Source organism: Lactuca sativa, chromosome 9 (genome assembly GCF_002870075.4).
Source record: "Lactuca sativa cultivar Salinas chromosome 9, Lsat_Salinas_v11, whole genome shotgun sequence".
Classification (NCBI taxonomy): domain Eukaryota; kingdom Viridiplantae; phylum Streptophyta; class Magnoliopsida; order Asterales; family Asteraceae; genus Lactuca; species Lactuca sativa.
Window position 1 is genome coordinate 26,157,552 of NC_056631.2, and position 12,303 is coordinate 26,169,854.

Below are 12,303 nucleotides of genomic sequence, written 5' to 3' on the forward strand. Positions count from 1 at the left end.
CAACTCCACTAAAGAGAAAGTTCAAGAAACGAGGAAGGAAGTACCTCGGCTCAAGGACCTTCCGAAAGGTTAGCTAGCTGAGACAGTCAATACCCCTGCCATTCCTGCCATCCCGACTTCAAGAAGACCATACGTAGGAAACCTTCCCCACTGCAGCAAGTGCAGCTACCACCATCATGATAGTTGTCGAGAACTCTTTTGTGCTAGGTGCAATATGAAGGTCCATACTGCTCGCGTCTACAGAATCCTGGTTGAGTTTATTACATCAACCACCAATGTGACAGACAACCCAGTTTGCCGCCTATGTGGTAAGGATGGACACTTCAAGAAGAACTATCCAAACTGAAGGAAACAACAAAGACTCAGGAGGAGTCTGTCACACCCCAAAACCAAGAACGGCGGTAACGTTCCGGGGTGGAGGATGTCATGTGAAGTATCATAACAGTGTAAAATAGTAAACAAGCAACAACAACATCCATTGCATTAAAAGTAAAGTTTTAATACATGTGTGTTCTTTCATAATGTACAACAATAAAATGAATAATCAAAATAAGACGAGTCTTGTCTGTGCTCCGTCTTCTCAAAACCTGGCCATCGTACCTGTCTAACTGATGACTTGAGAATACAAGTAATTTTGAAAGCAAGTATCAGCTTTAAAGCTGGTGAATTCATAAGTATTTAGGCGTTGTTGTCTTGTTTTGGAATGTTGTCATGAATGTCATGTAAATCTTTAAATGAACAGTTGATATAAGTATGAAAAACCCTAGAAAAATCCCATGTTTCCTACTAGTATGAAATGTAGTCTTCTACCAAGACCCGAATGTTTTGTTATGACAATGTAGTCTTCTACCAAGACCCGAATGTTTTGTTATGACAATGTAGTCTTCTACCAAGACCTGAATGTTCTGTTATGATAATGTAGTCTTCTACCAAGACCCTAATGTTCTGTAAGTTAAAATGACGGTTTTTCCTTTCTATTGACTAGTACTAAGAGTACTTTGTCTAACTCTTCGTATATGTGAATATATCACAAAATAAAGTAAATAGGAAAAAGTACTAATGTCAGTGTTATCCCGAGGTACTAGGGCTAACACGCCATCGCGTAAAGCGAAACGTATAACCTATCACAAAATAAAGTAAATAGGAAAATATACTAAAGTAAGTGTTATCCTGAGGTACTATGGGCTAACAAGACATATGTAAATGTTATCCCGAGGTACTAGGGCTAACACGACATATATAACCTAATGAACATCCGAAGATTGTCCAATTGTCCTCTGTAGCAGCAGCAGGGCGGAGGAAGGGTTAGTCCCGTAATTGACTCCTAATATAAGTAATAACCTTAGGCATCCGTAGATGTTCATCACCCACTGGTGCTAACAGTTGGGATCCGGAATGGTTAGTCCCGTCCATATATCCTGAGGTACTAGGGATAGGGTCCCGTCTAGATATCCCGAGGTACTAGGGATAAGGTCCTGTCTAGATATCCCGAGGTACTAGGGATAGGCAGGAAAATTTACACAGAAGGCACTAATAAATCATCCTCGCAATTTTAGATACAAGTATTCATGTTAATATACACAGGTAAATGTATCTACGTAAAGGTACTCATGTAATGTGTTCATGTAAGCGTATTCATGTATCATGTAAGCATATGTAAACGTACTCATGTATCATGTAATCATATGTAAGTGTACTCATGTATCATGTAATGTACTGGTATAGACTCTTGTGTGATTCCTTGTAATAGGAATAATGTTTGATATCTTATAACTATCCCTTTGATAGTTAACTGAAAGGTAATTGGTTGTTCAAGTAGGTTTATACACCCTTACTACCCAAGGGTATTGGAAACTACATGAAGGGTGAAAATTATAATCTCTAACATATATATATATATATATATATATATATATATATATATATATATATATATATATATATATATATATATATATGAACATATGCGTATAAGTATAGTTTGGTTCAAGAAGGTAAAAATAATGGTTTTGCAAGATATCTAGGAGTTTTGAACAATAATTAAGAGTGACTTGATGTCATTTTAATAAACATTTCAAAACTAATACTTTTGTTATCAAGGTATTTTAAGATAGAAAACCATTTCATGTGTCACCTTTTGAAGTATGAGAAATCTACTGAGTGAAAACACAGTTATAAAATACATAAGATTGATTTAATAACATACTGTTTTCTACTTGTATTCCCCCCCCCCCCATTAAAGCATTTAAAATATTGATTAAGGGGTATGAACTCACCTGTTGTGAGTGGTTCTAGCGGGTACGCGTATAGGGATGAGAAGTTCCACGAATGAAGTCCCGAGACACAATAAGTCCTAAATGATATTTAAGGACACATAATGACATGAATATAGTGTTTATAACAACTATATGAAAGATAACACCTTCCGGGACTAGGAAACACCTTGACCAAGTGTTCGAATCACATGTGATTCAACATAGGAAGGTATAAGGCACACATATGAGTTTACTACCATGATTTCACGGCCCAAGGGAGTTTACGGCCGTAAACTCATGGTCACTCATGGGTTTGTGTCAGTATGAAAGCTAGGGAATGATTTAGGGACATTAGCTTTAGCCTGGGATGAGAAAGACCACTTCTTTTGGCACTTTTGGGGTGTTCACGGACCAAATGAGTTTACAACCGTAAACTCATGTCCAAATATGTTTATGAGGGTCTTAAAGGTCATAAGGAAACATTCTAAATTCATGCCTAAGCCTTAGGAAGTATTTGTGGCACCAAAACACCCCTATCTTGAGTTTTCGGCCCATAGACCATTTGGTCATGTGTATGCAACCGTAAACACTTGTGGGTGTTGGTATTTTGGTTGTTTTGGGTCTTAGACACATCAAGGTAAAAAGCTATGCTAGTATCTTGGCTTAAGAGTGGCATTTAGGGCATTTTGACACCCTAAAATGGAGTTCACGACCCAAGAACTTCCTTGGCCATGAACTCACTTTCAACCCTTGATTCTATTTGTTTTGGATGTCTAAACATGTCATAGGTAGTCTCAAGGTTCATTTCCAACGCTTTGAGGGACATTGGGACACTTTTGGCCCTTAAAATGGAGTTTACTCTCCAAAAGGAGTTTACTCTTCAAATGGAGTTTACTCTCCAAGATGTTCTTGGGGAGTAAACTCTCAAATGTTGTTGTTTTGCGTTTGTTTTATGTCCCTAAACTCATTTGTGTACAAGCCCAAACTAGTTTCATGGCTTAAGGAAGGACTAGGCACCATTTAGCTTTTGAAAAGGAGTTTACTCTCCAAGATGTTCTTGGGGAGTAAACTCACAGATCTTGTTGTTATGTCGTGATTTTGATGTTATTAAGCACAATCTAAGCTATTTAATACAACTAGATTGAAGTACTCACGATTTGGGTTAAAAACCCGAAGATCCGAGAGAGAGAATTTGGCTTTTCTCTAATTGGAAATGTGACTAATGAATTATTTGGTTCAGATTTCTATATATAGTCCTGAGATTTTTGGGCAGAAAATATTTTATTCTCGGAATGAACTCTAATATCCCAGAGTATTGGAATAACAGTGTTGCACAAAACCCTAGTGCATCCACTCTCCTGATATCTTCTTAAGTGTAAATCCTGAAAAACTGCCAAACTTATACCTGAAGTCTGGAATTTCACTAAAACTGTTATAACTTCTATTGAAGTGATATTGTTTATTTAGAATGGAAATTTCGGGTTGTCACGTCATCCCCCTATTAAAGGGAATTTCGTCCCGAAATTAGAATTTAGGCAAGGAAGTATGTACGAATGATCGAGTCGTTATGTGAACTTCCTAATCGATTGGTTCTCGCACTCCTAAGTGAAATCGGGTTCTCGGTTGGTATCCCAACGAACCTTCACTAACGGCGACGGCGTTGCTTCGTCCGTTTGACCTCTCGGTCGAGGGTCACTCCGGTTCTAATATGATGGCAAGGATCTCGTAAATCTCGATTTCGTCGAGTGGGCTTACGAGAGTCCTAACGGAAAGGTGTTTAAAAATTGAGACGCGAAGGGTAACATGTACGCTACTTAGCTCGCGGAGTAGATCTAGTTGGTGAGGTGCAAAACCGATTCTGGTAAGAATCTCGGAGGTCCCAACTATATTGGATTTAGCTTTCCACGCTTTACGAAGTGTATTAAGTCGTTCCCAGAGTGAGGTTTCCTAAAGAATTTGGTCTCTCACTTGGAATTCCAAAGGTTATTTCTCTCGCTTACTTCCCAGTCAAGGGCCATCCCTTGCTGGGTCAAAGTCGAAAGGGTTTCTGAAGTTTGCGGGGAGTTTCGAATGGACTATGATAGTAGGTTTGTATGACCTAGAATTTGGAAAATTTTCTGTCGGTGACTACGGTGCCGACAAATTCCCAACGGTTTTGGATAATTTGACAGAGTACTCAAGAAATTCCACAACACTAATAATGCGTCTCAGGAAATTTGACTCTTAATTCCAAACTCTTGCTCAGAGAACTTTGCGAAAAGTATCTCCGAGGGTAATGTTTCTATGGGTTCTTTTTTACTACGAGGGTAGATAAGTAAGTCATTACATGGAGAAATGACGAACTGATCCCAGTAAGAGGGCGTACACCACTCATTTAGCTCAGGAATACTATGGGAGTATTGGTCCTATCCGAGGGGTATCACTACGGACTCGAAGTGTCCGTATCGAGTCCGGAGGTTAGTCTTTAGGACATCCTTCCCTAACACTCGAACTGGTGATATTCGGATTTCAGGTCCATTTCTGAAAGTAACACTTTCCCTGTGGTTGCTCAATTAGTTCGTCTATGCGAGGCAGAGACAACGATTTCTAAAGGAATTCTTAATGAAGTCTCCGGTCGTCGAGGTACATAAAATGCACTCCATCGACTTCTGGTAAGAATAAGACCGGAGCTCTCAAGGGTGAGAAGCCTGGTCTTCTAATTCTATTGTTGAGTAGTTCGCTGTGTTGTCCGGGTTGTTCCTTTATCTTCCGTAGGTGTTTAGACTGTAATGCAATCTGGTTATAAGAGTCATACTGGGTTCTACGTTTGTTCCTATGCCAATGCAATTACTCGTACTCCTGGACAGTCTCCGTCCTGAAGTTCATATTAGAATTCATACGTGATTCAATGATCACAATTTTGTGTATACGAGTCGTATATAATTAAGATTGAAAAGGTATTCGAATAACTGATTCTTCCTTAATCTCACATCCCATCGAGGGAAAAGAAGTACTCTCATGTATACATTCTTTAGTGATAGATCAACCGTATGAATCCTGGAATTGAACTTGACGTACTGCACGGGTAATACTGTGGGGATTCCTTCAGAAAGGAAAAGAACTATAAGGTACTCCTTGTATGAGTACTTCGGTGTTCTGATATGACGGCTTCGCTAAAAGGCGATTTCTAAGAAAGAGTATGTACTTATGAAGCTGGTATTGCGAGGATCGAATTTACTCGAGTCATATGGTAAAGTCGGAAACATATGGAAACTAAAGACATTAGATTTGAACATAAGGCGTTACAGACCAAAACACAACAGTGCAACTTTTAACAGAGTTACTGTACTTTTAGATTTACTACAAGACTATTGCTGCGAACAAGGTATACTACAAAAGGCAAGTACACGCAGCACGAACATCCCTAAACGGACGAGATCCTACAAAAGATAAGACTCTGGTTGCACTCTTTTTGGGATGGTTCATAAGTCTGTTACAACGAAACACCTAAATTACATTAACGTGGGTCCGGAGTAGACTCTCCTGTGGCGGTGGTCGGTAGCATACTGCCGTGTGTGCCAACATTTGCTGCCTATGGGCAGTTCCTTTTGTAATGACCTACCTTGCCACAACCGTAGCAAGTTTGGTTTACACTGGTGCTTGGAACTTGGTTGTTCAGCCTTGCTAGGCTCTTGCAGTAACGCTTGGTGTGACCCTTTCTGTTGCAGTGTGAGCAATGCATCTCCCCACAAGGTCCAAAGTGGTGAAAACTGCATTGAACGCATTTTGGGAGGTTGCCAGCATATTGATTGGCTGGTTTAGGGACAATTGGGATGTCCGAAGGGATGGTAGTAGGAGGTACTGATGTCGTGGATGTGAAAGTTGTTACTGGTGGTTGTTTCCTGTTCGCTCTTCGAAGCGACTTGTCCTTAGAATTAGCCCAAGACTTCCTTTTGTTACACTTGGTCTTGGGACTCGGGGTGTCGTGGTAGTTTGTTGTTTGTTGCGGTGCTTGATTGTTACTTGGATTAGAATGATTGTTAACAATCCCGCTAACACTTGCATTGTTAGCGTTCATGTGGGTCAGAATAGCTGACACGGCAGCCGAGACTGCAGCTTGAAAGGTAGCTGCATCAATCTGAAGAGTTGGTGTTTGGTTGATGGGCTGATCGTTTTTCTTGGGTGACATGGTTCTGTTACACCAAAAGAAAATGAATCTTGTGAGCGAAAATGGTTGAACCTAGACGTAGTTCGATCGCTCATGAAAAGAATTGAAGTATGTTTTCTAAGGTTCGACCTACATCCCTATGATGCAGTCCTTGTACGGAATGGAAGTATGTTCACGAAGGTTTGACCTACATCCCTATGATGCAGTCCTAGTAAAGATCGGAAGTAAATTCGTACAATGGCCTCAAGATGTTTGTCGTTCTAGCCGAGGTATCGTTGGTTGGCGAATAACGTGATCCAACCATTTAAAAGAGACTTGGAGATGTCTCCGGAGTTAAATTGCTATAGTCCAATGACTTGACTAGAGCATGTTTCAAATAGACTCTAATGAAAGTATGATAAGAGTATTTAAATAAAGAATGACACAGAAATTAGCCGACTGTCAATATCTTGGATATTCATGACATACAATTTCGGAAAAATGACCTTGTAAAAAGGTCTCACATCATATCCAGAGAAGATAGTTCCTGGCAGTATAAGGACCTAACTAAAGTACTTACAGTACAAGATAGTTTCATAGAAAATGCCACATCGGGCATAGACATGAACACGATTCCTTTCTAACAAGGAATATAAGGTAAAGTATCTACTACTAGCGACGGTCATCCCTCTGGTGAACTCTCAGTTCAACTAGTTGGCGTTCCACATCAAGTAGGTGTCTTTCGTACACTCTCTGGCGTACTCGAAGTTCTATGACTTCGGCTCGTGATTCAACCAGTGCTTGCATCAGGGTTTCATGGTCTCTCTCAGATCTCTCACGAGCATGTTCAAGGCGACTGGTGCGAAGCATATGCATTCCTCCATTTGTATCAACTTCTGCGATATGTTGTAGAGCTGTCCTGCCTTGAATTTCGTTTCGGGCAACTCTTCGGATCAGAATTGGTAGAACTCTGTCTGCTGAGCTCCCTTCACTTACGTTGTAGAAACGTTGGTCTCCATTGAACGACATAGGTTGATCTTGATCTTCGCTCCATGTTTCCAGACATTCTACCCATGGAGGTGTCGGGCCATGAAAAGTCGGACGAGGGTTAGGAATTGGAAAGGGAGCTGCCTGGGGTAGGTTCTCAACCTCAGGTTCGGAGATGGCATCGTCTGAAAGGTCTTCAACATAGTGATCATTTAGAGGGATTGGGTGATCATTATCTGGTTCTTCTCCAAACCATCCAGCAATAACCGCGTTCGGGAGGAACAGGTTGTTGTGGGGATGGAATCCAGCCATGTTATCTACGCGAGAATTTGGGGTAAGAAAATAATTATTAGACGAACTATCTAGATAATTATTTAGGAAATCTTCATTAGTTCCATCGCTATTTGTAAAGTGCATACCAGTTATATGTAATCAACACAGGATAGGCCTTCGAATAAGTGACCTCAACTCCAAATTCACTAGGAATAGGGGTAAAGCAAAATTTTCACCGATTCTAAGTCTATAACGTCCTAGTTACATATAACTTTAGCATATCCACTTAGCAATTTTCAACTTAGGAATGAAGATTCCATTTTAGTTCTCAAGTATAAAGTACTTATAGTAATACAAAACACCCCTATGGTATTTTAGACTTAGGTTCTGTTATAATGTTCTCATTGTGGTAATGTTGGTAAGTTCTTAGACTTGTTGCCATATCACAACCATTCTTGGGCATGTGCTAATCACTCCTCGGAACAGCATAGTTGATCAGGCTATGCCACTCCCAAGACTGACCATACATCCCCGAGCTTACTTGTGATATTCAACAATCGCAATACTTTTTTTCTTGTCATTGTGACACGGATTTTAGTATGAATGCAGGCACGTATATTTTGTTAAATGTTTTATTATTTAAAAGTATAAACTCTTAAACAGAGTGTTTTAATCCTAATGTGTTTATAGTTAGTATATCTTTTATGGGTTGATATACTTAATTCACTATAAACAATGCTCTGATACCAATCTGTCACACCCCAAAACCAAGAACGGCGGAAACGTTCTGGGGTGGAGGACGTCATGTGAAGTATCATAACAGTGTAAAATAGTAAACAAGCAACAACATCATCCATTGCATTAAAAGTAAAGTTTTAATACATGTGTGTTCTTTCATAATGTACAACAATAAAATGAATAATCAAAATAAGACGAGTCTTTTCTGTGCTCCGTCGTCTCAAAACCTGGCCATCGTACCTGTCTAACTGATGACCTGAGAATACAAGTAATTTTGAAAGCGAGTATCAGGTTTAAAGTTGGTGAATTCATAAGTATTTAGGCGTTGTTGTCTTGTTTTGGAATGCTGTCATGAATGTCATGTAAATCTTTAAATGAACAGTTGATATAAGTATGAAAAACCCTAGAAAAATCCCATGTTTCCTACTAGTATGATATGTAGTCTTCTACCAAGACCCAAATGTTTTGTTATGACAATGTAATCTTCTACCAAGACCCGAATGTTTTGTTATGACAATGTAGTCTTTTACCAAGACCTGAATGTTTTGTTATGACAATGTAGTCTTCTACCAAGACCCGAATGTTCTGTTATGATAATGTAGTCTTCTACCAAGACCCTAATGTTCTGTAAGTTAAAATGACGGTTTTTCCTTTCTATTGACTAGTACTAAGAGTACTTAGTCTAACTCTTCGTTTATGTGAATATATCACAAAATAAAGTAAATAGAAAAAAGTACTAATGTAAGTGTTATCCCGAGGTACTAGGGCTAACACGCCATCGCGTAAGCGAAACGTATAACCTATCACAAAATAAAGTAAATAGGAAAATATACTAAAGTAAGTGTTATCCCGAGGTACTACGGGCTAACAAGACATATGTAAATGTTATCCCGAGGTACTAGGGCTAACACGACATATATAACCTAATGAACATCCGAAGATTGTCCAATTGTCCTCTATAGCAGCAGCAGGGCGGATGAAGGGTTAGTACCGTAATTGACTCCTAATATAAGTAATAACCTTAGGCATCCGTAGATGTTCATCACCCACTGGTGCTAACAGTTGGGTTCCGGAATGGTTAGTCCCGTCCATATATCCCGAGGTACTAGGGATAGGGTCCCGTCTAGATATCCCGAGGTACTAGGGATAAGGTCCTATCTAGATATCCCGATGTACTAGGGATAGGCAGGAAAATTTACATAGAATCATCCTCGCAATTCGAGATACAAGTATTCATGTTAATATACACAGGTAAATGTATCTACGTAAAGGTACTCATGTAATGTGTTCATGTAAGCGTATTCATGTATCATGTAAGCATATGTAAACGTACTCATGTATCATGTAATCATATGTAAATGTACTCATGTATCAGGTAATGTACTTGTATAGACTCATGAATGAACTGACTCTTGTGTGATTCCTTGTAATAGGAATAATGTTTGATATCTTCTAACTATCCCTATGATAGTTAACTGAAAGGTAATTGGTTGTTCAAGAAGGTTTATACACCCTTACTACCCAAGGGTATTGGAAACTACATGAAGGGTGAAAACTATAATCTCTAACATATATATATATATATATATATATATATATATATATATATATATATATATATATATATATATATATATATATATATATATATGAACATATGCGTTATGCGTATAAGTATAGTTTGGTTCAAGAAGGTAAAAATAATGGTTTTGCAAGATATCTAGGAGTTTTGAACAATAATTAAGAGTGACTTGATGTCATTTTAATAAACATTTCAAAACTAATACTTTTGTTATCAAGGTATTTTAAGATAGAAAATCATTTCATGTGTCACCTTTTGAAGTATGTGAAATCTACTGAGTGAAAACACAATTATAAAATACATAAGATTGATTTAATAACATACTGTTTTCTACTTGTATTCCCCCCCATCAAAGCATTTAAAATCGTTTACAATATTGATTAAGGGGTATGAACTCACCTGTTGTGAGTGGTTCTAGCGGGTACGCGTGTAGGGATGAGAAGTTCCACGAATGAAGTCCCGAGACACAATAAGTCCTAAATGATATTTAAGGACACATAATGACATGAATATAGTGTTTATAACAACTATATGAAAGATAACACCTTCCGGGACTAGGAAACACCTTGACCAAGTGTTGGAATCACATGTGATTCAACATAGGAAGGTATAAGGCAAACATATGAGTTTACTACCATGAGTTCACGGCCCAAGGGAGTTTATGATCGTAAACTCATGGTCACTCATGGGTTTGTGTAAGTATGAAAGCTAGGGAATGATTTAGGGACATTAGTTTTAGCATGGGATGAGAAAGACCACTTCTTTTGGCACTTTTGGGGTGTTCACGGCCCAAATGAGTTTACAACCGTAAACTCATGTCCAAATATGTTTATGAGGGTCTTAAAGGTCATAAGGAAGCATTCTAAATTCATGCCTAAGCCTTAGGAAGTGTTTGTGGCACCAAAACACCCCTATCTTGAGTTTTCGGCCCATAGACCATTTGGTCATGTGTTTGCGGCCGTAAACACTTGTGGGTGTTGGTATTTTGGTTGTTTTGGGTCTTAGATACATCAAGGTAAAAAGCTATGCTAGTCTCTTGGCTTAAGGGTGGCATTTAGGGCATTTTGACACCCTAAAATGGAGTTCACGACCCAAGGACTTCCTTGGCTGTGAACTCACTTTAAACCCTTGATTCTATTTGTTTTGGATGTCTAAACATGTCATAGGTAGTCTCAAGGTTCATTTTCAAGGATTTGAGGGACATTGGGACACTTTTGGCCCTTAAAATGGAGTTTACTCTCCAAGATGTTCTTGGGGAGTAAACTCTCAAATCTTGTTGTTTTGAGTTTGTTTTCTGTCCCTAAAATCATTTGTGTACAAGCCCAAACTAGTTTCATGGCTTAAGGAAGGACTAGACACCATTTAGCTTTTGAAAAGGAGTTTACTCTCCAAGATATTCTTGGGGAGTAAACTCGCAGATCTTGCTGTTCTGTCGTGATTTTGATGTTATTAAGCACAATCTAAGCTATATAATACAACTAGATTGAAGTACTCACGATTTGGGATAAAAACCCAAAGATCCGAGAGAGAGAATTTGGCTTTTCTCTAATTGGAAATGTAACTAATGAATTATTTGGTTCAGATTTCTATATATAGTCCTGAGATTTTTGGGCAGAAAATATTTTATTCTCGGAATGAACTCTAATATCCCAGAGTATTGGAATAACAGTGCTGCACAAAACCCTAGTGCATCCACTCTCCTGATATCTTCTTAAGTGTAAATCCTGAAAAACTGCCAAACTTATACCTGAAGTCTGGAATTTCACTGAAACTGTTATAACTTCTATTGAAGTGATATTGTTTGTTCAGAATGGGAATTTCGGGTTGTCACAGAGTCTGACCCTAATGCTTAGGGAGAAGCATCAAGGAACCCGGTAGATTTTTGGTACGTCTCTCAATTTCAGATAACTAACTGAAAACGTTATAAGGCTAATTCTAAATGTAATTATTTCCCCCATTAACGTGAAAGTCGCAGCACGGTTATAAAATTCAAAATTTTCATTAGGTAAAACTATAATGGCTAAGTATATACGTTATGACCATGTATAATTGAGATGGATAGACCTAGTGTGAGTGAATGCCGCCTCATTTCCTGTTCCTCGTTTGGTTGTGGATTTAAGGCGGAGTCACTCAGTCAACAGTCCTCCCCACCTTATTTATACATGACCAGTATATGTTAGGCGATTATAGAAATGCCTCGTGAGAATCCATTCATGAAAAGGTACTCTACTCAGAAACGCTTAGGACTCTATATAGTTCTGCGTCGACTCTATCGGTCCAAGTATCCGCGGCAGGGATACACGGTACGAAACCCGAGACGCCTAGAATTTGTGTGCTCGTGC